Source organism: Podarcis raffonei, chromosome 9 (genome assembly GCF_027172205.1).
Source record: "Podarcis raffonei isolate rPodRaf1 chromosome 9, rPodRaf1.pri, whole genome shotgun sequence".
Classification (NCBI taxonomy): domain Eukaryota; kingdom Metazoa; phylum Chordata; class Lepidosauria; order Squamata; family Lacertidae; genus Podarcis; species Podarcis raffonei.
In genome coordinates this window covers 7615010-7642171 of record NC_070610.1, presented here as the reverse complement: position 1 = coordinate 7642171, position 27162 = coordinate 7615010, and positions in this window count along the sequence as shown.

The following is a 27162-nucleotide window of genomic DNA, read 5'->3' as shown; positions in this document are numbered from 1 at the left end:
GTTGAGGGCTGATTTCTTTTCCTGTGACAAAAAGCCTTCTGTTTCGACTGCCAAAGCTTTCAGCGGAGCTTTTGCAAGAGTTTTGCACCATTTTTGAGTGAATTGCCAAAAGTCAGATTTTTGCTGAAATTGTGACCCCGGGGCTTAGGGATTTTTTCAAAAAATTACTTTCTGCTGGTTAAGTTGCTGAAGGCTGATTCCTTCTCCTGTGATAAAAAGCCTTCTCTTTCGACTGCCAAAACTTTCAGGGGAGCATTTGCTATCGTTTTTCACCATTTTTGAGTGAATTGCCAAAAGTCAGATTTTTGCTGAAATTGTGAGCCCAGGGCTTAGGGATTTTTTCAAAAAAAGTTTTTCCGCCACTTAAGTTGTTGAGGGCTGATTTCTTTTCCTTTGACAAAAAGCCTTCTGCTTCGACTGCCAAAGCTTTCAGCGGAGCATTTGCAAGCGTTTGGCACCATTTTTGAGTGAATTGCCAAAAGTCAGATTTTTGCTGAAATTGTGACCCCGGGGCTTGGGGATTTTTTCAAAAAAAGTTTTTCCGCCCATCAAGTTCCTGAGGGCTGATTTCTTCTCCTGTGATAAAAAGCCTTCTGTTTCGACTGCCAAAACTTTCAGGGGAGCATTTGCAAGCGTTTGGCACCATTTTTGAGTGAATTGCCAAAAGTCAGAATTTTGCTGAAATTGTGACCCCGGGGCTTAGGGATTTTTTCAAAAAAAAAAAAATTTTCCGCCGGTCAAGTTGTTGAGGGATGATTTCTTTTCCTGTGACAAAAAGTCTTCTGTATCGACTGCCAAAACTTTCAGGGGAGCGTTTGCAAGCGTTTGGAAGAATTTTTGAGTGAATTGCCAAAAGTCGGATTTTTGCTGAAATTGTGACCCTGGGGCTTAGGGATTTTTTTAAAAAAAACATTTTCCGCCGGTCAAGTTGTTGAGGGCTGATTTCAATTCCTGTGACAAAAAGCCTTCTGTTTCGACTGCCAAAGCTTTCAGCGGAGCATTTGCAAGCGATTGGCACCGTTTTTAATTGAATTGGCAAAAGTCAGATTTTTGCTGAAATTGTGACCCCGGGGCTTAGGGATTTTTTCAAAAATTATTTTCTGCCTGTTAAGTTGTTGAGGGCTGATTTCTTCTCCTGTGACAAAAAGCCTTCTGTTTCGACTGCCAAAGCTTTCAGGGGAGCATTTGCAAGGGTTGGCACCATTTTTGAGTGAATTGCCAAAAGTCAGATTTTTACTGAAATTGTGACCCTGGGGCTTGGGGATTTTTTCAAAAAATTATTTTCTGCCGGTTAAGTTGCTGAAGGCGGATTCCTTCTCCTGTGATAAAAAGCCTTCTCTTTCGACTGCCAAAACTTTCAGGGGAGCATTTGCTATCGTTTGTCACCATTTCTGAGTGAATTGCCAAAAGTCAGATTTTTGCTGAAATTGTGACCCCGGGGCTTAGGGATTTTTTCAAAAAAAAAAAAATTTTCCGCCGGTCAAGTTGTTGAGGGATGATTTCTTTTCCTGTGACAAAAAGTCTTCTGTATCGACTGCCAAAACTTTCAGGGGAGTGTTTGCAAGCGTTTTGAAGAATTTTTGAGTGAATTGCCAAAAGTCGGATTTTTGCTGAAATTGTGACCCCGGGGCTTACGGATTTTTTTAAAAAAAACATTTTCCGCCGGTCAAGTTGTTGAGGGCTGATTTCAATTCCTGTGACAAAAAGCCTTCTCTTTCGACTGAGAAAGTTTCAGCGGAGCATTTGCAAGGGTTGGCACCATTTTTGAGTGAATTGCCAAAAGTCAGATTTTTACTGAAATTGTGACCCTGGGGCTTAGGAATTTTTTCAAAAAAAAAAAACATTTTCCGCCGGTCCAGTTGTTGAGGGCTGATTTCTTCTCCTGTGACAAAAAGCCTTCTGTTTCTACTGCCAAAGCTTTCAGCGGAGCATTTGCAAGCGATTGGCACCATTTTTAATTGAATTGGCAAAAGTCAGTTTTTTGCTGAAATTGTGACCCCGGGGCTTAGGGATTTTTTCAAAAAATTATTTTCTGCCGGTTAAGTTGCTGAGGGCTGATTTCTTCACCTGTGACAAAAAGCCTTCTGTTTTGACTGCCAAAGCTTTCAGGGGAGCATTTGCAAGCGTTTGGCACCATTTCTGAGTGAATTGCCAAAAGTCAAATTTTTGCTGCAATTGTGACCCCGGTGCTTAGGGATTTTTTCAAAAAAACTTTTGCCGCCGGTTAAGTTGCTGAGGGCTGATTTCTTTTCCTGTGATAAAAAGCCTTCTGTATCGACTGCCAAAGCTTTCAGCGGAGCATTTGCAAGCGTTTGGCACCATTTTTAATTGAATTGCCAAAAGTCAGATTTTTGCTGAAATTGTGACCCCGGGGCTTAGGGATTTTTTTAAAAAAAAAACATTTTCCGCCGGTCAAGTTGTTGAGGGCTAATTTCTTTTCCTGTGACAAAAAGCCTTCTGTTTCGACTGCCAAAGCTTTCAGCGGAGCATTTGCAAGCGATTGGCACCATTTTTAATTGAATTGGCAAAAGTCAGATTTTTGCTGAAATTGTGACCCCGGGGCTTAGGGATTTTTTCAAAAAATTATTTTCTGCCTGTTAAGTTGTTGAGGGCTGATTTCTTCACCTGTGATAAAAAGTCTTCTCTTTCGACAGCCAAAACTTTCAGGGGAGCATATGATATCGTTTGTCACCATTTTTCAGTGAATTGCCAAAAGTCAGATTTTTGCTGAAATTGTGACCCCGGGGCTTAGGGATTTTTTCAAAAAATTATTTTCTGCCGGTTAAGTTGTTGAGGGCTAATTTCTTCTCCTGTGACAAAAAGGCTTCTGTTTTGACTGCCAAAGCTTTCAGCGGAGCATTTGCAAGCGTTTGGCACCATTTTTGAATTAATTGCCAAAAGTCAGATTTTTGCTGAAATTGTGACCCCGGAGCTCAGGGATTTCTTCAAAAAATTATTTTCTGCCGGTTAATTTTCTGAGGGCTGATTTCTTCACCTGTGACAAAAAGCCTTCTGCTTCGACTGCCAAAGCTTTCAGCGGAACATTTGCAAGCGTTTGGCACCATTTTTGAGTGAATTGCCAAAAGTCAGATTTTTGCTGAAATTGTGACCCCGGGGCTTAGGGATTTTTTCAAAAAAAGTTTTTCCGCCCATCAAGTTGCTGAGGGCTGATTTCTTCTCCTGTGATAAAAAGCCTTCTCTTTCGCCTCAGAAAGTTTCAGCGGAGCATTTGCAAGCGTTTGGAAGAATTTTTGAGTGAATTGCCAAAAGTCAGATTTTTGCTGAAATTGTGACCCCGGGGCTTAGTGATTTTTTCAAAAAAAATATTTTCTGCCGGTTAAGTTGTTGAGGGCTGATTTCTTCTCCTGTGACAAAAAGCCTTCTGCTTCGACTGCCAAAGCTTTCAGCGGAGCTTTTGCAAGCGTTTGGCACCATTTTTGAGTGAATTGCCAAAAGTCAGTTTTTTGCTGAAATTGTGACCCCGGGGCTTAGGGATTTTTTCAAAAAATTATTTTCTGCCGGTTAAGTTGCTGAGGGCTGATTTCTTCACCTGTGACAAAAAGCCTTCTGTTTTGACTGCCAAAGCTTTCAGGGGAGCATTTGCAAGCGTTTGGCACCATTTCTGAGTGAATTGCCAAAAGTCAAATTTTTGCTGCAATTGTGACCCCGGTGCTTAGGGATTTTTTCAAAAAAACTTTTGCCGCCGGTTAAGTTGCTGAGGGCTGATTTCTTTTCCTGTGATAAAAAGCCTTCTGTATCGACTGCCAAAGCTTTCAGCGGAGCATTTGCAAGCGTTTGGCACCATTTTTAATTGAATTGCCAAAAGTCAAATTTTTGCTGAAATTGTGACCCCGGGGCTTAGGGATTTTTTTAAAAAAAAACATTTTCCGCCGGTCAAGTTGTTGAGGGCTAATTTCTTTTCCTGTGACAAAAAGCCTTCTGTTTCGACTGCCAAAGCTTTCAGCGGAGCATTTGCAAGCGATTGGCACCATTTTTAATTGAATTGGCAAAAGTCAGATTTTTGCTGAAATTGTGACCCCGGGGCTTAGGGATTTTTTCAAAAAATTATTTTCTGCCTGTTAAGTTGTTGAGGGCTGATTTCTTCACCTGTGATAAAAAGTCTTCTCTTTCGACAGCCAAAACTTTCAGGGGAGCATATGATATCGTTTGTCACCATTTTTCAGTGAATTGCCAAAAGTCAGATTTTTGCTGAAATTGTGACCCCGGGGCTTAGGGATTTTTTCAAAAAATTATTTTCTGCCGGTTAAGTTGTTGAGGGCTAATTTCTTCTCCTGTGACAAAAAGGCTTCTGTTTTGACTGCCAAAGCTTTCAGCGGAGCATTTGCAAGCGTTTGGCACCATTTTTGAATTAATTGCCAAAAGTCAGATTTTTGCTGAAATTGTGACCCCGGAGCTCAGGGATTTCTTCAAAAAATTATTTTCTGCCGGTTAATTTTCTGAGGGCTGATTTCTTCACCTGTGACAAAAAGCCTTCTGCTTCGACTGCCAAAGCTTTCAGCGGAACATTTGCAAGCGTTTGGCACCATTTTTGAGTGAATTGCCAAAAGTCAGATTTTTGCTGAAATTGTGACCCCGGGGCTTAGGGATTTTTTCAAAAAAAGTTTTTCCGCCCATCAAGTTGCTGAGGGCTGATTTCTTCTCCTGTGATAAAAAGCCTTCTCTTTCGCCTCAGAAAGTTTCAGCGGAGCATTTGCAAGCGTTTGGAAGAATTTTTGAGTGAATTGCCAAAAGTCAGATTTTTGCTGAAATTGTGACCCCGGGGCTTAGTGATTTTTTCAAAAAAAATATTTTCTGCCGGTTAAGTTGTTGAGGGCTGATTTCTTCTCCTGTGACAAAAAGCCTTCTGCTTCGACTGCCAAAGCTTTCAGCGGAGCTTTTGCAAGCGTTTGGCACCATTTTTGAGTGAATTGCCAAAAGTCAGATTTTTGCTGAAATTGTGACCCCGGGGCTTAGGGATTTTTTCAAAAAATTATTTTCTGCCGGTTAAGTTGCTGAGGGCTGATTTCTTCTCCTGTGACAAAAAGCCTTCTGCTTCGACTGCCAAAGCTTTCAGCGGCGCATTTGCAAGCGTTTGGCACCATTTTTGATTGAATTGCTAAAAGTCAGATTTTTGCTGAAATTGTGACCCCGGGGCTTAGGGATTTTTTCAAAAAATTGTTTTCTGCTGGTTAAGTTGCTGAGGGCTGATTTCTTCTCCTGTGACAAAAAGCCTTCTGCTTCGACTGCCAAAGCTTTCAGCGGAGCTTTTGCAAGCGTTTGGCACCATTTTTGAGTGAATTGCCAAAAGTCAGATTTTTGCTGAAATTGTGACCCCGGGGCTTGGGGATTTTTTCAAAAAAAGTTTTTCCGCCCATCAAGTTGCTGAGAGCTGATTTCTTCTCCTGTGATAAAAAGCCTTCTGTTTCGACTGCCAAAACTTTCAGCGGAGCATGTGCAAGCGTTTGGCACCATTTTTGAGTGAATTGCCAAAAGTCAGATTTTTGCTGAAATTGTGACCCCGGGGCTTAGGGATTTTTTCAAAAAAAACATTTTCCGCCAGTCAAGTTGTTGAGGGATGATTTCTTTTCCTTTGACAAAAAGCCTTCTGTATCGACTGCCAAAACTTTCAGGGGAGCGTTTGCAAGCGTTTGGAAGAATTTTTGAGTGAATTGCCAAAAGTTGGTTATGTGCTGAAATTGTGACCCCGGGGCTTGGGGATTTTTTCAAAAAAATTTTTTCCGCCCGTCAAGTTGCTGAGGGCTGATTTCTTCTCCTCTGATAAAAAGCCTTCTGTTTCGACTGCCAAAACTTTCAGCCGAGCATTTGCAAGCGTTTGGAAGAATTTTTGAGTGAATTGCGAAAAGTCAGATTTTTGCTGAAATTGTGACCCCGGGGCTTAGTGATTTTTTCAAAAAAAACATTTTCCGCCGGTTAAGTTGTTGAGGGCTGATTTCTTTTCCTGTGACAAAAAGCCTTCTGCTTCGACTGCCAAAGCTTTCAGCGGAGCATTTGCAAGCGTTTGGCACCATTTTTGAGTGAATTGCCAAAAGTCAGATTTTTGCTGAAATTGTGACCCCGGGGCTTGGGGATTTTTTCAAAAAATTATTTTCTGCCGGTTAAGTTGCTGAAGGCTGATTCCTTCTCCTGTGATAAAAAGCCTTCTCTTTCGACTGCCAAAACTTTCAGGGGAGCATTTGCTATCGTTTGGCACCATTTTTGAGTGAATTGCCAAAAGTCAGATTTTTGCTGAAATTGTGACCCCGGGGCTTAGGGATTTTTTCAAAAAATTATTTTCTACCGCTTAAGTTGCTGAGGGCTGATTTCTTCTCCTGTGACAAAAAGCCTTCTGCTTCGACTGCCAAAGCTTTCAGCGGAGCTTTTGCAAGCGTTTGTCACCATTTTTGAGTGAATTGCCAAAAGTCAGATTTTTGCTGAAATTGTGACCCCGGGGCTTGGGGATTTTTTTTTAAAAAAAGTTTTTCCGTCGGTCAAGTTCCTGAGGGCTGATTTCTTTTCATGTGATAAAAAGCCTTCTGTATCGACTGCCAAAACTTTCAGGGGAGCATTTGCAAGCTTTTGGCACCATTTTTAATTGAATTGGCTAAAGTCAGATTTTTTCTGAAATTGTGACCCTGGGGCTTAGGGATTTTTTCAAAAAATTATTTTCTGCCGGTTAAGTTGCTGAGGGCTGATTTCTTCTCCTGTGACAAAAAGCCTTCTGTTTTGACTGCCAAAGCTTTCAGCGGTGCGTTTGCAAGCGTTTGGCACTATTTTTTGAATGAATTGCCAAAAGTCAGATTTTGCTGAAATTGTGACCCCGGGGCTTAGGGATTTTTTCAAAAAATTATTTTCTGCCGCTTAAGTTGTTGAGGGCTGATTTCTTCACCAGTGACAAAAAGCCTTCTGCTTCGACTGCCAAAGCTTTCAGCGGAGCATTTGCAAGCGTTTGGCACCATTTTTGAGTGAATTGCCAAAAGTCAGATTTTTGCTGAAATTGTGACCCCGGGGCTTGGGGATTTTTTCAAAAAAAGTTTTTCCGCCCATCAAGTTGCTGAGGGCTGATTTCTTCTCCTGTGATAAAAAGGCTTCTGTTTCGACTGCCAAAACTTTCATCCGAGCATTTGCTATCGTTTGGCACCATTTTTGAGTGAAGTGCCAAAAGTCAGATTTTTGCTGAAATTGTGACCCCGGGGCTTAGGGATGTTTTCAAAAAAATATTTTCTGCCTGTTAACTTGCTGAGGGCTGATTTCTTCACCTGTGACAAAAAGCCTTCTGCTTCGACTGCCAAAGCTTTCAGCGGAGCTTTTGCAAGCGTTTGGCACCATTTTTGAGTGAATTGCCAAAAGTCAGATTTTTGCTGAAATTGTGACCCTGGGGCTTAGGGATTTTTTTAAAAAAAACATTTTCCGCCGGTCAAGTTGTTGAGGGCTGATTTCAATTCCTGTGACAAAAAGCCTTCTGTTTCGACTGCCAAAGCTTTCAGCGGAGCATTTGCAAGCGATTGGCACCGTTTTTAATTGAATTGCCAAAAGTGATATTTTTGCTGAAATTGTGACCCCGGGGCTTAGGGATTTTTTCAAAAATTATTTTCTGCCTGTTAAGTTGCTGAGGGCTGATTTCTTCTCCTGTGACAAAAAGCCTTCTGTTTCGACTGCCAAAGCTTTCAGGGGAGCATTTGCAAGCGTTTGGCACCATTTTTGAGTGAATTGCCAAAAGTCAAATTTTTTTCTGAAATTGTGACCCTGGGGCTTGGGGATTTTTTCAAAAAATTATTTTCTGCCGGTTAAGTTGCTGAAGGCGGATTCCTTCTCCTGTAATAAAAAGCCTTCTCTTTCGACTGCCAAAACTTTCAGGGGAGCATTTGCTATCGTTTGCCACCATTTTTGAGTGAATTGCCAAAAGTCAGATTTTTGCTGAAATTGTGACCCCGGGGCTTAGGGATTTTTTCAAAAAATTATTTTCTGCCTGTTAAGTTTTTGAGGGCTGATTTCTTCTCCTGTGACAAAAAGCCTTCTGTTTCGACTGCCAAAGCTTTCAGCGGTGCATTTGCAAGCATTTGGCACCATTTTTGAGTGAATTGCCAAAAGTCAGATTTTTGCTGAAATTGTGACCCCGGGGCTTAGGGATTTTTTCAAAAAACATTTTTCTGCCGGTTAAGTTGCTGAGGGCTGATTTCTTCACCTGTGACAAAAAGCCTTCTGCTTCGACTGCCAAAGCTTTCAGCGGAGCATTTGCAAGCGTTTGGCACCATTTTTGATTGAATTGCCAAAAGTCAGATTTTTGCTGAAATTGTGACCCCGGGGCTTAGGGATTTTTTCAAAAAAAGTTTTTCCGCCGGTTAAGTTTCTGAGGGCTGATTTCTTTTCCTGTGACAAAAAGCCTTCTCTTTCGACTGAGAAAGTTTCAGCGGAGCATTTGCAAGCGTTTGGCACCATTTCTGAGTGAATTGCCAAAAGTCAGATTTTTGCTAAAATTGTGACCCCGGGGCTTAGGGATTTTTTCAAAAAAAGTTTTTCCGCTGGTTAAGTTTCTGAGGGTTGATTTCTTTTCCTGTGACAAAAAGCCTTCTGTTTCGACTGCCAAAGCTTTCAGGGGAGCATTTGCAAGCGTTTGGCACCATTTCTGAGTGAATTGCCAAAAGTCAGATTTTTGCTGAAATTGTGACCCCGGGGCTTAGGGATTTTTTCAAAAAAAGTTTTTCCGCTGTTTAAATTTCTGAGGGCTGATTTCTTTTCCTGTGACAAAAAGCCTTCTGTTTCAACTGCCAAAGCTTTCAGGGGAGCATTTGCAAGCGTTTGGCACCATTTTTGAGTGAATTGCCAAAAGTCAGATTTTTGCTGAAATTGTGACCCCGGGGCTTAGGGATTTTTTCAAAAAAAAACATTTTCCGCCGGTCAAGATGTTGAGGGCTGATTTCTTTCCATGTGACAAAAAGCCTTCTGTTTCGACTGCCAAAGCTTTCAGCGGAGCATTTGCAAGCGATTGGCACCATTTTTAATTGAATTGGCAAAAGTCAGATTTTTGCTGAAATTGAGACCCCGGGGCTTAGGGATTTTTTCAAAAAATTATTTTCTGCCTGTTAAGTTGTTGAGGGCTGATTTCTTCTCCTGTGACAAAAAGCCTTCTGTTTTGACTGCCAAAGCTTTCAGCGGCGCATTTTCAAGCGTTTGGCAACATTTCTGAGTGAATTGCCAAAAGTCAGATTTTTGCTGAAATTGTGACCCCGGGGCTTAGGGATTTTTTCAAAAAATTGTTTTTTGCCGGTTAAGTTGCTGAGGGCTGATTTCTTCTCCTGTGACAAAAAGCCTTCTGCTTCGACTGCCAAAGCTTTCAGCGGAGCTTTTGCAAGCGTTGGGCACCATTTTTGAGTGAATTGCCAAAAGTCAGATTTTTGCTGAAATTGTGACCCCGGGGCTTAGGGATTTTTTCAAAAAAAACATTTTCCGCCGGTCAAGTTGTTGAGGGCTGATTTCTTTCCATGTGACAAAAAGCCTTCTGTTTCGACTGCCAAAACTTTCAGGGGAGCATTTGCTATCGTTTGCCACCATTTTTGAGTGAATTGCCAAAAGTCAGATTTTTGCTGAAATTGTGACCCCGGGGCTTAGGGATTTTTTCAAAAAATTATTTTCTGCCTGTTAAGTTTTTGAGGGCTGATTTCTTCTCCTGTGACAAAAAGCCTTCTGTTTCGACTGCCAAAGCTTTCAGCGGCGCATTTGCAAGCATTTGGCACCATTTTTGAGTGAATTGCCAAAAGTCAGATTTTTGCTGAAATTGTGACCCCGGGGCTTAGGGATTTTTTCAAAAAAAGTTTTTCCGCCGGTTAAGTTTCTGAGGGCTGATTTCTTTTCCTGTGACAAAAAGCCTTCTCTTTCGACTGAGAAAGTTTCAGCGGAGCATTTGCAAGCGTTTGGCACCATTTCTGAGTGAATTGCCAAAAGTCAGATTTTTGCTAAAATTGTGACCCCGGGGCTTAGGGATTTTTTCAAAAAAAGTTTTTCCGCTGGTTAAGTTTCTGAGGGTTGATTTCTTTTCCTGTGACAAAAAGCCTTCTGTTTCGACTGCCAAAGCTTTCAGGGGAGCATTTGCAAGCGATTGGCACCATTTCTGAGTGAATTGCCAAAAGTCAGATTTTTGCTGAAATTGTGACCCCGGGGCTTAGGGATTTTTTCAAAAAAAACATTTTCCGCCGGTCAAGTTGTTGAGGGATGATTTCTTTTCCTTTGACAAAAAGCCTTCTGTATCGACTGCCAAAACTTTCAGGGGAGCGTTTGCAAGCGTTTGGAAGAATTTTTGAGTGAATTGCCAAAAGTTGGTTATGTGCTGAAATTGTGACCCCGGGGCTTGGGGATTTTTTCAAAAAAATTTTTTCCGCCCGTCAAGTTGCTGAGGGCTGATTTCTTCTCCTCTGATAAAAAGCCTTCTGTTTCGACTGCCAAAACTTTCAGCCGAGCATTTGCAAGCGTTTGGAAGAATTTTTGAGTGAATTGCGAAAAGTCAGATTTTTGCTGAAATTGTGACCCCGGGGCTTAGTGATTTTTTCAAAAAAAACATTTTCCGCCGGTTAAGTTGTTGAGGGCTGATTTCTTTTCCTGTGACAAAAAGCCTTCTGCTTCGACTGCCAAAGCTTTCAGCGGAGCATTTGCAAGCGTTTGGCACCATTTTTGAGTGAATTGCCAAAAGTCAGATTTTTGCTGAAATTGTGACCCCGGGGCTTGGGGATTTTTTCAAAAAATTATTTTCTGCCGGTTAAGTTGCTGAAGGCTGATTCCTTCTCCTGTGATAAAAAGCCTTTTCTTTCGACTGCCAAAACTTTCAGGGGAGCATTTGCTATCGTTTGGCACCATTTTTGAGTGAATTGCCAAAAGTCAGATTTTTGCTGAAATTGTGACCCCGGGGCTTAGGGATTTTTTCAAAAAATTATTTTCTACCGCTTAAGTTGCTGAGGGCTGATTTCTTCTCCTGTGACAAAAAGCCTTCTGCTTCGACTGCCAAAGCTTTCAGCGGAGCTTTTGCAAGCGTTTGTCACCATTTTTGAGTGAATTGCCAAAAGTCAGATTTTTGCTGAAATTGTGACCCCGGGGCTTGGGGATTTTTTTTTAAAAAAAGTTTTTCCGTCGGTCAAGTTCCTGAGGGCTGATTTCTTTTCATGTGATAAAAAGCCTTCTGTTTTGACTGCCAAAGCTTTCAGCGGTGCGTTTGCAAGCGTTTGGCACTATTTTTTGAATGAATTGCCAAAAGTCAGATTTTGCTGAAATTGTGACCCCGGGGCTTAGGGATTTTTTCAAAAAATTATTTTCTGCCGCTTAAGTTGTTGAGGGCTGATTTCTTCACCAGTGACAAAAAGCCTTCTGCTTCGACTGCCAAAGCTTTCAGCGGAGCATTTGCAAGCGTTTGGCACCATTTTTGAGTGAATTGCCAAAAGTCAGATTTTTGCTGAAATTGTGACCCCGGGGCTTGGGGATTTTTTCAAAAAAAGTTTTTCCGCCCATCAAGTTGCTGAGGGCTGATTTCTTCTCCTGTGATAAAAAGGCTTCTGTTTCGACTGCCAAAACTTTCATCCGAGCATTTGCTATCGTTTGGCACCATTTTTGAGTGAAGTGCCAAAAGTCAGATTTTTGCTGAAATTGTGACCCCGGGGCTTAGGGATGTTTTCAAAAAAATATTTTCTGCCTGTTAACTTGCTGAGGGCTGATTTCTTCCAATGTGACAAAAAGCCTTCTGCTTCGACTGCCAAAGCTTTCAGCGGAGCTTTTGCAAGCGTTTGGCACCATTTTTGAGTGAATTGCCAAAAGTCAGATTTTTGCTGAAATTGTGACCCTGGGGCTTAGGGATTTTTTTAAAAAAAACATTTTCCGCCGGTCAAGTTGTTGAGGGCTGATTTCAATTCCTGTGACAAAAAGCCTTCTGTTTCGACTGCCAAAGCTTTCAGCGGAGCATTTGCAAGCGATTGGCACCGTTTTTAATTGAATTGCCAAAAGTGATATTTTTGCTGAAATTGTGACCCCGGGGCTTAGGGATTTTTTCAAAAATTATTTTCTGCCTGTTAAGTTGCTGAGGGCTGATTTCTTCTCCTGTGACAAAAAGCCTTCTGTTTCGACTGCCAAAGCTTTCAGGGGAGCATTTGCAAGCGTTTGGCACCATTTTTGAGTGAATTGCCAAAAGTCAAATTTTTTTCTGAAATTGTGACCCTGGGGCTTGGGGATTTTTTCAAAAAATTATTTTCTGCCGGTTAAGTTGCTGAAGGCGGATTCCTTCTCCTGTAATAAAAAGCCTTCTCTTTCGACTGCCAAAACTTTCAGGGGAGCATTTGCTATCGTTTGCCACCATTTTTGAGTGAATTGCCAAAAGTCAGATTTTTGCTGAAATTGTGACCCCGGGGCTTAGGGATTTTTTCAAAAAATTATTTTCTGCCTGTTAAGTTTTTGAGGGCTGATTTCTTCTCCTGTGACAAAAAGCCTTCTGTTTCGACTGCCAAAGCTTTCAGGGGAGCATTTGCAAGCGTTTGGCACCATTTCTGAGTGAATTGCCAAAAGTCAGATTTTTGCTGAAATTGTGACCCCGGGGCTTAGGGATTTTTTCAAAAAAAGTTTTTCCGCTGTTTAAATTTCTGAGGGCTGATTTCTTTTCCTGTGACAAAAAGCCTTCTGTTTCAACTGCCAAAGCTTTCAGGGGAGCATTTGCAAGCGTTTGGCACCATTTTTGAGTGAATTGCCAAAAGTCAGATTTTTGCTGAAATTGTGACCCCGGGGCTTAGGGATTTTTTCAAAAAAAAACATTTTCCACCGGTTAAGTTGTTGAGTGCTGATTTCTTTCCATGTGACAAAAAGCCTTCTGTTTCGACTGCCAAAGCTTTCAGCGGAGCATTTGCAAGCGATTGGCACCATTTTTAATTGAATTGGCAAAAGTCAGATTTTTGCTGAAATTGAGACCCCGGGGCTTAGGGATTTTTTCAAAAAATTATTTTCTGCCTGTTAAGTTGTTGAGGGCTGATTTCTTCTCCTGTGACAAAAAGCCTTCTGTTTGGACTGCCAAAGCTTTCAGCGGCGCATTTTCAAGCGTTTGGCAACATTTCTGAGTGAATTGCCAAAAGTCAGATTTTTGCTGAAATTGTGACCCCGGGGCTTAGGGATTTTTTCAAAAAAATATTTTCTGCCTGTTAACTTGCTGAGGGCTGATTTCTTCCAATGTGACAAAAAGCCTTCTGCTTCGACTGCCAAAGCTTTCAGCGGAGCTTTTGCAAGCGTTGGGCACCATTTTTGAGTGAATTGCCAAAAGTCAGATTTTTGCTGAAATTGTGACCCCGGGGCTTAGGGATTTTTTCAAAAAAAACATTTTCCGCCGGTCAAGTTGTTGAGGGCTGATTTCTTTCCATGTGACAAAAAGCCTTCTCTTTCGACTGCCAAAACTTTCAGGGGAGCATTTGCTATCGTTTGCCACCATTTTTGAGTGAATTGCCAAAAGTCAGATTTTTGCTGAAATTGTGACCCCGGGGCTTAGGGATTTTTTCAAAAAATTATTTTCTGCCTGTTAAGTTTTTGAGGGCTGATTTCTTCTCCTGTGACAAAAAGCCTTCTGTTTCGACTGCCAAAGCTTTCAGCGGCGCATTTGCAAGCATTTGGCACCATTTTTGAGTGAATTGCCAAAAGTCAGATTTTTGCTGAAATTGTGACCCCGGGGCTTAGGGATTTTTTCAAAAAAAGTTTTTCCGCCGGTTAAGTTTCTGAGGGCTGATTTCTTTTCCTGTGACAAAAAGCCTTCTCTTTCGACTGAGAAAGTTTCAGCGGAGCATTTGCAAGCGTTTGGCACCATTTCTGAGTGAATTGCCAAAAGTCAGATTTTTGCTAAAATTGTGACCCCGGGGCTTAGGGATTTTTTCAAAAAAAGTTTTTCCGCTGGTTAAGTTTCTGAGGGTTGATTTCTTTTCCTGTGACAAAAAGCCTTCTGTTTCGACTGCCAAAGCTTTCAGGGGAGCATTTGCAAGCGATTGGCACCATTTCTGAGTGAATTGCCAAAAGTCAGATTTTTGCTGAAATTGTGACCCCGGGGCTTAGGGATTTTTTCAAAAAAAACATTTTCCGCCGGTCAAGTTGTTGAGGGCTGATTTCTTTCCATGTGACAAAAAGCCTTCTGTTTCGACTGCCAAAGCTTTCAGCGGCGCATTTTCAAGCGTTTGGCAACATTTTTGAGTGAATTGCCAAAAGTCAGATTTTTGCTGAAATTGAGACCCCGGGGCTTAGGGATTTTTTCAAAAAATTATTTTCTGCCTGTTAAGTTGCTGAGGGCTGATTTCTTCTCCTGTGACAAAAAGCCTTCTGCTTCGACTGCCAAAGCTTTCAGCGGAGCTTTTGCAAGCGTTGGGCACCATTTTTGAGTGAATTGCCAAAAGTCAGATTTTTGCTGAAATTGTGACCCCGGGGCTTAGGGATTTTTTCAAAAAAAAACATTTTCCGCCGGTCAAGATGTTGAGGGCTGATTTCTTTCCATGTGACAAAAAGCCTTCTGTTTCGACTGCCAAAGCTTTCAGCGGAGCATTTGCAAGCGATTGGCACCATTTTTAATTGAATTGGCAAAAGTCAGATTTTTGCTGAAATTGAGACCCCGGGGCTTAGGGATTTTTTCAAAAAATTATTTTCTGCCTGTTAAGTTGTTGAGGGCTGATTTCTTCTCCTGTGACAAAAAGCCTTCTGTTTTGACTGCCAAAGCTTTCAGCGGCGCATTTTCAAGCGTTTGGCAACATTTCTGAGTGAATTGCCAAAAGTCAGATTTTTGCTGAAATTGTGACCCCGGGGCTTAGGGATTTTTTCAAAAAATTGTTTTTTGCCGGTTAAGTTGCTGAGGGCTGATTTCTTCTCCTGTGACAAAAAGCCTTCTGCTTCGACTGCCAAAGCTTTCAGCGGAGCTTTTGCAAGCGTTGGGCACCATTTTTGAGTGAATTGCCAAAAGTCAGATTTTTGCTGAAATTGTGACCCCGGGGCTTAGGGATTTTTTCAAAAAAAACATTTTCCGCCGGTCAAGTTGTTGAGGGCTGATTTCTTTCCATGTGACAAAAAGCCTTCTCTTTCGACTGCCAAAACTTTCAGGGGAGCATTTGCTATCGTTTGCCACCATTTTTGAGTGAATTGCCAAAAGTCAGATTTTTGCTGAAATTGTGACCCCGGGGCTTAGGGATTTTTTCAAAAAATTATTTTCTGCCTGTTAAGTTTTTGAGGGCTGATTTCTTCTCCTGTGACAAAAAGCCTTCTGTTTCGACTGCCAAAGCTTTCAGCGGCGCATTTGCAAGCATTTGGCACCATTTTTGAGTGAATTGCCAAAAGTCAGATTTTTGCTGAAATTGTGACCCCGGGGCTTAGGGATTTTTTCAAAAAAAGTTTTTCCGCCGGTTAAGTTTCTGAGGGCTGATTTCTTTTCCTGTGACAAAAAGCCTTCTCTTTCGACTGAGAAAGTTTCAGCGGAGCATTTGCAAGCGTTTGGCACCATTTCTGAGTGAATTGCCAAAAGTCAGATTTTTGCTAAAATTGTGACCCCGGGGCTTAGGGATTTTTTCAAAAAAAGTTTTTCCGCTGTTTAAATTTCTGAGGGCTGATTTCTTTTCCTGTGACAAAAAGCCTTCTGTTTCAACTGCCAAAGCTTTCAGGGGAGCATTTGCAAGCGATTGGCACCATTTTTGAGTGAATTGCCAAAAGTCAGATTTTTGCTGAAATTGTGACCCCGGGGCTTAGGGATTTTTTCAAAAAAATATTTTCTGCCTGTTAAGTTGTTGAGGGCTGATTTCTTCTCCTGTGACAAAAAGCCTTCTGTTTTGACTGCCAAAGCTTTCAGCGGAGCATTTGCAAGCGTTTGTCACCATTTCTGAGTGAATTGCCAAAAGTCAGATTTTTGCTGAAATTGTGACCCCGGTGCTTAGGGATTTTTTCAAAAAAAGTTTTTCCGCCGGTTAAGTTTCTGAGGGCTGATTTCTTTTCCTGTGACAAAAAGCCTTCTGCTTCGACTGCCAAAGCTTTCAGCGGAGCATTTGCAAGTGTTTGGCAACATTTCTGAGTGAATTGCCAAAAGTCAGATTTTTGCTGAAATTGTGACCCCGGTGCTTAGGGATTTTTTCAAAAAATTGTTTTCTGCCGGTTAAGTTGCTGAGGGCTGATTTCTTCTCCTGTGACAAAAAGCCTTCTGCTTCGACTGCCAAAGCTTTCAGCGGAGCTTTTGCAAGCGTTGGGCACCATTTTTGAGTGAATTGCCAAAAGTCAGATTTTTGCTGAAATTGTGACCCCGGGGCTTAGGGATTGTTTCAAAAAATTATTTTCTGCCGGTTAAGTTGTTGAGGGCTGATTTCTTTTCCTGTGACAAAAAGCCTTCTGCTTCGACTGCCAAAGCTTTCAGCGGAGCATTTGCAAGCGTTTGGCGCCGTTTTTTAATGAATTGCCAAAAGTCAGATTTTTGCTGAAATTGTGACCTTAGGGATTTTTTCCAAAAATTATTTTCTGCCGGTTAAGTTGCTGAGGGCTGATTTCTTTTCCTGTGACAAAAAGCCTTTCCTGTGACAAAAAGCCTTCTGTTTCGACTGCCAAAGCTTTCAGCGGAGCACTTGCAAGCGTTTGGCAACATTTCTGAGTGAATTGCCAAAAGTCAGATTTTTGCTGAAATTGTGACCCCGGGGCTTAGGGATTTTTTCAAAAAAAGTTTTTCCGCTGTTTAAGTTTCTGAGGGCTGATTTCTTTTCCTGTGATAAAAAGCCTTCTGCTTTGACTGCCAAAGCTTTCAGCGGAGCATTTGCAAGTGTTTGGCAACATTTCTGAGTGAATTGCCAAAAGTCAGATTTTTGCTGAAATTGTGACCCCGGGGCTTAAGAATTTTTTCAAAAAAAAACATTTTCCGCCGGTCAAGTTGTTGAGGGCTGATTTCTTTTCCTGTGACAAAAAGCCTTCTGTTTCGACTGCCAAAGCTTTCAGGGGAGCGTTTGCAAGCGTTTGGAAGAATTTTTGTGTGAATTGCCAAAAGTCGGATATTTGCTGAAATTGTGACCCCGGGGCTTAGGGATTTTTTCAAAAAAAGTTTTTCCGTCGGTCAAGTTCCTGAGGGCTGATTTCTTTTCATGTGATAAAAAGCCTTCTGTATCGACTGCCAAAACTTTCAGGGGAGCATTTGCAAGCGTTTGGCACCATTTTTAATTGAATTGGCTAAAGTCAGATTTTTTCTGAAATTGTGACCCTAGGGCTTAGGGATTTTTTCAAAAAATTATTTTCTGCCGGTTAAGTTGCTGAGGGCTGATTTCTTCACCTGTGACAAAAAGCCTTCTGCTTCGACTGCCAAAGCTTTCAGCGGAGCATTTGCAAGCGTTTGGCACCATTTTTGAATGAATTGCCAAAAGTCAGATTTTTGCTGAAATTGTGACCCCGGGGCTTAGGGATTTTTTCAAAAAATTATTTTCTGCCGGTTAAGTTGCTGAGGGCTGATTTCTTCTAATGTGACAAAAAGCCTTCTACTTCGACTGCCAAAGCTTTCAGCGGAGCATTTGCAAGCGTTTGGCACCATTTTTGAATGAATTGCCAAAAGTCAGATTTTTGCTGAAATTGTGACCCCGGGGCTTGGGGATTTTTTCAAAAAAAGTTTTTCCGCCCGTCAAGTTTCTGAGGGCTGATTTCTTCTCCTGTGACAGAAAGCCTTCTGCTTCGACTGCCAAAGCTTTCAGCGGAGCTTTTGCAAGCGTTTGGCAACATTTCTGAGTGAATTGCCAAAAGTCAGATTTTTGCTGAAATTGTGACCCCGGGGGTTAAGAATTTTTTCAAAAAAAAACATTTTCCGCCGGTCAAGTTGTTGAGGGCTGATTTCTTTTCCTGTGACAAAAAGCCTTCTGTTTCGACTGCCTAAGCTTCCAGGGGAGCGTTTGCAAGCGTTTGGCACCATTTTTAATTGAATTGGCTAAAGTCAGATTTTTACTGAAATTGTGACCCTGGGGCTTAGGGATTTTTTCAAAAAATTATTTTCTGCCGGTTAAGTTGCTGAGGGCTGATTTCTTCTAATGTGACAAAAAGCCTTCTGCTTCGACTGCCAAAGCTTTCAGCGGAGCATTTGCAAGCGTTTGGCACCATTTTTAATTGAATTGGCAAAAGTCAGATTTTTGCTGAAATTGTGACCCCGGGGCTTGGGGATTTTTTCAAAAAATTATTTTCTGCCGGTTAAGTTGTTGAGGGCTGATTTCTTCTCCTGTGATAAAAAGCCTTCTCTTTCGACTGCCAAAACTTTCAGCGGAGCATTTGCTATCGTTTGGCACCATTTTTGAGTGAATTGCCAAAAGTCAGATTTTTGCTGAAATTGTGACCCCGGGGCTTAGGGATTTTTTCAAAAAATTATTTTCTGCCGGTTAAGTTGCTGAGGGCTGATTTCTTCTCCTGTGACAAAAAGCCTTCTGCTTCGACTGCCAAAGCTTCCAGGGGAGCGTTTGCAAGCGTTTGGCACCATTTTTAATTGAATTGGCTAAAGTCAGATTTTTACTGAAATTGTGACCCTGGGGCTTAGGGATTTTTTCAAAAAATTATTTTCTGCCGGTTAAGTTGCTGAGGGCTGATTTCTTCTAATGTGACAAAAAGCCTTCTGCTTCGACTGCCAAAGCTTTCAGCGGAGCATTTGCAAGCGTTTGGCACCATTTCTGAGTGAATTGCCAAAAGTCAGATTTTTGCTGAAATTGTGACCCCGGGGCTTAGGGATTTTTTCAAAAAAAGTTTTTCCGCCGGTTAAGTTTCTGAGGGCTGATTTCTTTTCCTGTGACAAAAAGCCTTCTGTTTCGACTGCCAAAGCTTTCAGCGGAGCATTTGCAAGCGTTTGGCACCATTTTTAATTGAATTGGCAAAAGTCAGATTTTTGCTGAAATTGTGACCCCGGGGCTTGGGGATTTTTTCAAAAAATTATTTTCTGCCGGTTAAGTTGTTGAGGGCTGATTTCTTCTCCTGTGACAGAAAGCCTTCTGTTTCGACTGCCAAAACTTTCAGGGGAGCATTTGCTATCGTTTGTCACCATTTTTGAGTGAATTGGCAAAAGTCAGATTTTTGCTGAAATTGTGACCCCGGGGCTTAGGGATTTTTTCAAAAAAAGTTTTTCCGCCAGTTAAGTTGTTGAGGGCTGATTTCTTTTCCTGTGACAAAAAGCCTTCTGCTTCGACTGCCAAAGCTTTCAGCGGAGCATTTGCAAGCGTTTGGCGCCGTTTTTAATTGAATTGCCAAAAGTCAGATTTTTGCTGTAATTGTGACCCCGGGGCTTAGGGATTGTTTCAAAAAATTATTTTCTGCCGGTTAAGTTTCTGAGGGCTGATTTCTTTTCCTGTGATAAAAAGCCTTCTGTTTCGACTGCCAAAGCTTTCAGCGGAGCATTTGCAAGCGTTTGGCACCATTTCTGAGTGAATTGCCAAAAGTCATATTTTTGCTGAAATTGTGACCCCGGGGCTTAGGGATTTTTTCAAAAAAAGTTTTTCCGCCGGTTAAGTTTCTTAGGGCTGATTTCTTTTCCTGTGATAAAAAGCCTTCTGTATCGACTGCCAAAACTTTCAGGGGAGCATTTGCAAGCGTTTGGCACCATTTTTAATTGAATTGGCTAAAGTCAGATTTTTTCTGAAATTGTGACCCTGGGGCTTAGGGATTTTTTCAAAAAATTATTTTCTGCCGGTTAAGTTGCTGAGGGCTGATTTCTTCACCTGTGACGAAAAGCCTTCTGCTTCGACTGCCAAAGCTTTCAGCGGAGCATTTGCAAGCGTTTGGCACCATTTTTGAATGAATTGCCAAAAGTCAGATTTTTGCTGAAATTGTGACCCCGGGGCTTGGGGATTTTTTCAAAAAAAGTTTTTCCGCCCGTCAAGTTGCTGAGGGCTGATTTCTTCTCCTGTGATAAAAAGCCTTCTGTTTCGACTGCCAAAACTTTCAACGGAGCATTTGCAAGCGTTTGGCACCATTTTTGAGTGAATTGCCAAAAGTCAGATTTTTGCTGAAATTGTGACCCCGGGGCTTAGGGATTTTTTCAAAAAATTATTTTCTGCCGGTTAAGTTGCTGAGGGCTGATTTCTTCTCCTGTGACAAAAAGCCTTCTGCTTCGACTGCCAAAGCTTTCAGCGGAGCTTTTGCAAGCGTTTGGCACCATTTTTGAGTGAATTGCCAAAAGTCAGATTTTTGCTGAAATTGTGACCCCGGGGCTTAGGAATTGTTTCAAAAAATTATTTTCTGCCGGTTAAGTTGCTGAGGGCTGATTTCTTCCAATGTGACAAAAAGCCTTCTGCTTCGACTGCCAAAGCTTTCAGCGGAGCTTTTGCAAGCGTTTGGCAACATTTCTGAGTGAATTGCCAAAAGTCAGATTTTTGCTGAAATTGTGACCCCGGGGCTTAGGGATTTTTTCAAAAATTATTTTCTGCCTGTTAAGTTGCTGAGGGCTGATTTCTTCTCCTGTGACAAAAAGCCTTCTGTTTCGACTGCCAAAGCTTTCAGGGGAGCATTTGCAAGTGTTTGGCAACATTTATGAGTGAATTGCCAAAAGTCAGATTTTTGCTGAAATTGTGACCCCGGGGGTTAAGAATTTTTTCAAAAAAAAACATTTTCCGCCGGTCAAGTTGTTGAGGGCTGATTTCTTTTCCTGTGACAAAAAGCCTTCTGTTTCGACTGCCAAAGCTTCCAGGGGAGCGTTTGCAAGCGTTTGGCACCATTTATAATTGAATTGGCTAAAGTCAGATTTTTACTGAAATTGTGACCCTGGGGCTTAGGGATTTTTTCAAAAAATTATTTTCTGCCGGTTAAGTTGCTGAGGGCTGATTTCTTCTAATGTGACAAAAAGCCTTCTGCTTCGACTGCCAAAGCTTTCAGCGGAGCATTTGCAAGCGTTTGGCACCATTTCTGAGTGAATTGCCAAAAGTCAGATTTTTGCTGAAATTGTGACCCCGGGGCTTAGGGATTTTTTCAAAAAAAGTTTTTCCGCCGGTTAAGTTTCTGAGGGCTGATTTCTTTTCCTGTGACAAAAAGTCTTCTGTTTCGACTGCCAAAGCTTTCAGCGGAGCATTTGCAAGCGTTTGGCACCATTTCTGAGTGAATTGCCAAAAGTCAGATTTTTGCTGAAATTGTGACCCCGGGGCTTAGGGATTTTTTCAAAAAAAGTTTTTCCGCCGGTTAAGTTTCTGAGGGCTGATTTCTTTTCCTGTGACAAAAAGCCTTCTGTTTCGACTGCCAAAGCTTTCAGCGGAGCATTTGCAAGCGTTTGGCACCATTTTTAATTGAATTGGCAAAAGTCAGATTTTTGCTGAAATTGTGACCCCGGGGCTTAGGGATTTTTTCAAAAAATTATTTTCTGCCGGTTAAGTTGCTGAGGGCTGATTTCTTCTAATGTGACAAAAAGCCTTCTGCTTCGACTGCCAAAGCTTTCAGCGGAGCATTTGCAAGCGTTTGGCACCATTTCTGAGTGAATTGCCAAAAGTCAGATTTTTGCTGAAATTGTGACCCCGGGGCTTAGGGATTTTTTCAAAAAAAGTTTTTCCGCCGGTTAAGTTTCTGAGGGCTGATTTCTTTTCCTGTGACAAAAAGTCTTCTGTTTCGACTGCCAAAGCTTTCAGGGGAGCATTTGCAAGCGTTTGGCACCATTTCTGAGTGAATTGCCAAAAGTCAGATTTTTGCTGAAATTGTGACCCCGGGGCTTAGGGATTTTTTCAAAAAAAGTTTTTCCGCCGGTTAAGTTTCTGAGGGCTGATTTCTTCTCCTGTGACAAAAAGCCTTCTGCTTCGACTGCCAAAGCTTTCAGCGGAGCTTTTGCAAGTGTTTGGCAACATTTATGAGTGAATTGCCAAAAGTCAGATTATTTATAAAATTGTGACCCCGGGGCTTAGGGATTTTTTCAAAAAAATCTTTTTCTGCCGGTTAAGTTGTCGAGGGCTGATTTCTTTTCCTGTGATAAAAAGCCTTCTGTTTCAACCGCCAAACCCTTCAGGAGAGAATTTGGAACCTTTTGGCACCATTTTTGAATGAATTGCCGAAAGTCAGACTTTTTATAAAATTGTGACCCCGGGGCTAAGGGATTTTTTCAAAAAAATCTTTTTCTGCCGGTTAAGTTGTCGAGGGCTGATTTCGTATCCTGTGATAAAAAGCCATATGTTTCGACCGCCAAACCTTTCAGGGGAGAATTTGGAACCTTTTGGCACCATTTTTGAGTGAGTTGCCGAAAGTCAGATTTTTTATGAAATTGTGACCCGGGGGGTTAAGAATTTTTTCAAAAAAAATCTTTTTCTGCCGGTTAAGTTTTTGAGGGTTGATTTCTTTTCCTGTGATAAAAAGCCTTCTGTTTCAACCGCCAAACCTTTCAGGGGAGAATTTGGAACATTTTGGAACAATTTTTGAGTGAATAGCCAAAAGTCAGATTTTTTATGCAATTGTGACCCCGGGACTTAGGATTTTTTCAAAAAAATCTTTTTCTGCCGGTTAAGTTGTCAAGGGCTGATTTCTTCTATTTCCATTCTCAAACCTTTCAGAGGATCATTTGCAACTGTCTGGAACCATTTTTGAGTGAATTGCCAAAAGTCAGATTTTTTATGAAATTGTGACCCCGGGGATTAGGATTTTTTCAAAAAAATCTTTTTCTGCCGGTTAAGTTGTTGAGGGCTGATTTCTTTTCCTGTGGTAAAAAGCCTTTTGTTTCAACCCCCAAACCTTTCACGGAAGAATTTGGAACCTTTTGGCACAATTTTTGAGTGAGTTGCCTAAAGTCAGATTTTTTATGAAATTGTGACCCCGGGGCTTAGGATTTTTTCAAGAAAACCTTTTTCGGTCGGTTAAGTAGTTGAGGATTGATTTCTTCTCCTGTGATAAAAAGCCTTCTGTTTCAACCGCCAAACCTTTCAGGGGAGAATTTGGAACATTTTGGAACAATTTTTGAGTGAATAGCCAAAAGTCAGATTTTTTATGCAATTGTGACCCCGGGACTTAGGATTTTTTCAAAAAAATCTTTTTCTGCCGGTTAAGTTTTTGAGGGCTGATTTCTTCTATTTCCATTCCCAAACCTTTCAGAGGATCATTTCAAACTGTCTGGAACCATTTTTGAGTGAATTGCCAAAAGTCAGATTTTTTATGAAATTGTGACCCCGGGGCATAGGATTTTTTCAAAAAAATCTTTTTCTGCCGGTTAAGTTGTTGAGGGCTGATTTCTTTTCCTGTGATAAAAAGCCTTTTGTTTCAACCGCCAAACCTTTCAGGGGATCATTTGGAACCGTTTGGCACCATTTTTGAGTGAATTACCGAATGTCAGATTTTTTTATGAAATTGTGACCCCGGGGCTTAGGATTTTTTCAAAAAAATCTTTTTCTGCCGGTTAAGTTGTCGAGGGCTGCTTTCTTCTATTTCTATTCCCAAACCTTTCAGAGGATCATTTGCAACCGTCTGGCACCAATTTTGAGTGAATTGCCGAAAGTCAGATTTTTTATGAAATTGTGACCCCGGGGCTTAGGATTTTTTCAAAAAAATCTTTTTCTGCCGGTTAAGTTGTTGAGGGTTGATTTCTTTTCCTGTGATAAAAAGCCTTCTGTTTCGACCGCCAAACCTTTCAGGGGAGAATTTGGAACCTTTTGGCAAAATTTTTGAGTGAATTTCCAAAAGTCAGATTTTTTATGAAATTGTGACCCCGGGGCTTAGGATTTTTTCAAAAAAATCTTTTTCTGCCGGTTAAGTTGTCGAGGGCTGATTTCTTTTCCTGTGATAAAAAGACTTATGTTTCAACCGCCAAACCTTTCAGGGGAGAATTTGGAACCGTTTGGCACCATTTTTGAGTGAATTGCCAAAAGTCATATTTTTTATGCAATTGTGACCCCGGGGCTTAGGATTTTTTCAAAAAAATCTTTTTCTGCCGGTTAAGTTGTTGAGGGTTGATTTCTTTTCCTGTGATAAAAAGCCTTCTGTTTCAACCGCCACACCTTTCAGGGGATCATTGGGAACCGTTTGGCACAATTTTTGAGTGAATGGCCAAAATTCAGATTTTTTATGAAATTGTGAACCCGGGGCTTAGGATTTTTTCAAAAAAATCTTTTTCTACCGGTTAAGTTTTTCAGGGCTGATTTGTTCTATTTCCATTCCCAAACCTTTCAGAGGATCATTTGCAACCGTCTGGCACCATTTTTGAGTGAATTGCCGAAAGTCAGATTATTTATAAAATTGTGACCCCGGGGCTTAGGATTTTTTCAAAAAAATCTTTTTCTGCCACTTAAGTTTTTGAGGGTTGATTTCCTTTCCTGTGATAAAAACCTTCTGTTTCAACCGCCAAACCTTTCAGGGCAGAATTTGGAACCTTTTGGCACAATTTTTGAGTGAATTGCCGAAAGTCAGATTTTTTATGAAATTGTGACCCCGGGGCTTAGGATTTTTTCAAAAAAATCTTTTTCTGCCGGTTAAGTTGTTGAGGGCTGATTTCTTTTCCTGTGATAAAAAGCCTTCTGTTTCAACCGCCAAACCTTTCAGGGGAGAATTTGGAACCTTTCGGCACAATTTTTGAGTGAGTTGCCAAAAGTCAGATTTTTTATGAAATTGTGACCCCGGGGCTTAGGATTTTTTCAAGAAAACCTTTTTCGGTCGGTTAAGTAGTTGAGGATTGATTTCTTTTCCTGTGATAAAAAGCCTTGTGTTTTAACCGCCAAACCTTTCAGGGGAGAATTTGGAACCTTTTGGCACAATGTTTGAGTGAATTGCCAAAAGTCAGATTTTATATGAAATTGTGACCCCGGGGCTTAGGATTTTTTCAAAAAAATCTTTTTCTGCCGGTTAAGTTGTCGAGGGCTGATTTCTTCTATTTCTATTCCCAAACCTTTCAGAGGATCATTTGCAACCGTCTGGCACCATTTTTGAGTGAATTGCCGAAAGTCAGATTTTTTATGAAATTGTGACCCCGGGGCTTTGGATTTTTTCAAGAAAATCTTTTTCTGCCGGTTAAGTTGTTGAGGGCTGATTTGTGTTCCTGTGATAAAAAGCCTTCTGTTTCAACCGCCAAACCTTTCAGGGGAGAATTTGGAACCTTTTGGCACAATTTTTGAGTGAATTGCCAAAACTCAGATTTTTTATGAAATTGTGACCCCGGGGCTTAAGATTTTTTCAAAAAAATATTTTTCTGCCGGTTAAATTTTTAAGGGCTGATTTCTTCTATTTCCATTCCCAAACCTTACAGAGGATCATTTGCAACCGTCTGGCACCATTTTTGAGTGAATTGCCGAAAGTCAGATTTTTTATGAAATTGTGAACCCGGGGCTTAGGATTTTTTCAAAAAAATCTTTCTCTGCCGGTTAAGTTGTCAACGGCTGATTTCGTGTCCTGTGATAAAAAGCCATCTGTTTCGACCGCCAAACCTTTCAGGGGAGAATTGGGAACCTTTTGGCACAATTTTTGAGTGAATTGCCAAAAGTCAGATTTTTTATGAAATTGTGACCCCGGGGCTTAGGATTTTTTTCAAAAAAATCTTTTTCTGCCGGTTAAGTTTTTGAGTGTTGATTTCTTTTCCTGTGATAAAAAGCCTTCTGTTTCAACCGCCAAACCTTTCAGGGGATCATTTGGAACCGTTTGGCACAATTTTTGAGTGAATTGCCAAAAGTCAGATTTTTTATGAAATTGTGACCCGGGGATTAGGATTTTTTCAAAAAAATCTTTTTCTGCCGGTTAAGTTGTTGAGGGCTGATTTCTTCTATTTCCATTCCCAAACCTTTCAGAGGATCATTTGCAACCGTCTGGCACCATTTTTGAGTGAATTGCCGAAAGTCAGATTTTTTATGAAATTGTGACCCCGGGGCTTAGGATTTTTTCAAAAAAATCTTTTTCTGCCGGTTAAGTTGTTGAGGGCTGATTTCTTCTCCTGTGACAAAAAGCCTTCTGTTTCGACTGCCAAAGCTTTCAGGGGAGCATTTGCAAGCGTTTGGCACCATTTCTGAGTGAATTGCCAAAAGTCAGATTTTTGCTGAAATTGTGAACCCGGGGCTTAGGGATTTTTTCAAAAAAAGTTTTTCCGCTGTTTAAGTTTCTGAGGGCTGATTTCTTCTCCTGTGATAAAAAGCCTTCTGTTTCGACTGCCAAAGCTTTCAGCGGAGCATTTGCAAGCGTTTGGCAACATTTCTGAGTGAATTGCCAAAAGTCAGATTTTTGCTGAAATTGTGACCCCGGGGCTTAGGGATTTTTTCAAAAAAAGTTTTTCCGCCGGTTAAGTTTCTGAGGGCTGATTTCTTTTCCTGTGACAAAAAGCCTTCTGTTTCGACTGCCAAAGCTTTCAGCGGAGCATTTGCAAGCGTTTGGCACCATTTTTAATTGAATTGGCAAAAGTCAGATTTTTTCTGAAATTGTGACCCCGGGGCTTGGGGATTTTTTCAAAAAATTATTTTCTGCCGGTTAAGTTGTTGAGGGCTGATTTCTTCTCCTGTGACAGAAAGCCTTCTGTTTCGACTGCCAAAACTTTCAGGGGAGCATTTGCTATCGTTTGTCACCATTTTTGAGTGAATTGGCAAAAGTCAGATTTTTGCTGAAATTGTGACCCCGGGGCTTAGGGATTTTTTCAAAAAAAGTTTTTCCGCCAGTTAAGTTGTTGAGGGCTGATTTCTTTTCCTGTGACAAAAAGCCTTCTGCTTCGACTGCCAAAGCTTTCAGCGGAGCATTTGCAAGCGTTTGGCGCCGTTTTTAATTGAATTGCCAAAAGTCAGATTTTTGCTGTAATTGTGACCCCGGGGCTTAGGGATTGTTTCAAAAAATTATTTTCTGCCGGTTAAGTTTCTGAGGGCTGGTTTCTTTTCCTGTGATAAAAAGCCTTCTGTTTCGACTGCCAAAGCTTTCAGCGGAGCATTTGCAAGCGTTTGGCACCATTTCTGAGTTAATTGCCAAAAGTCATATTTTTGCTGAAATTGTGACCCCGGGGCTTAGGGATTTTTTCAAAAAAAGTTTTTCCGCCGGTTAAGTTTCTTAGGGCTGATTTCTTTTCCTGTGATAAAAAGCCTTCTGTATCGACTGCCAAAACTTTCAGGGGAGCATTTGCAAGCGTTTGGCACCATTTTTAATTGAATTGGCTAAAGTCAGATTTTTGCTGAAATTGTGACCCTGGGGCTTAGGGATTTTTTCAAAAAATTATTTTCTGCCGGTTAAGTTGCTGAGGGCTGATTTCTTCTCCTGTGACGAAAAGCCTTCTGCTTCGACTGCCAA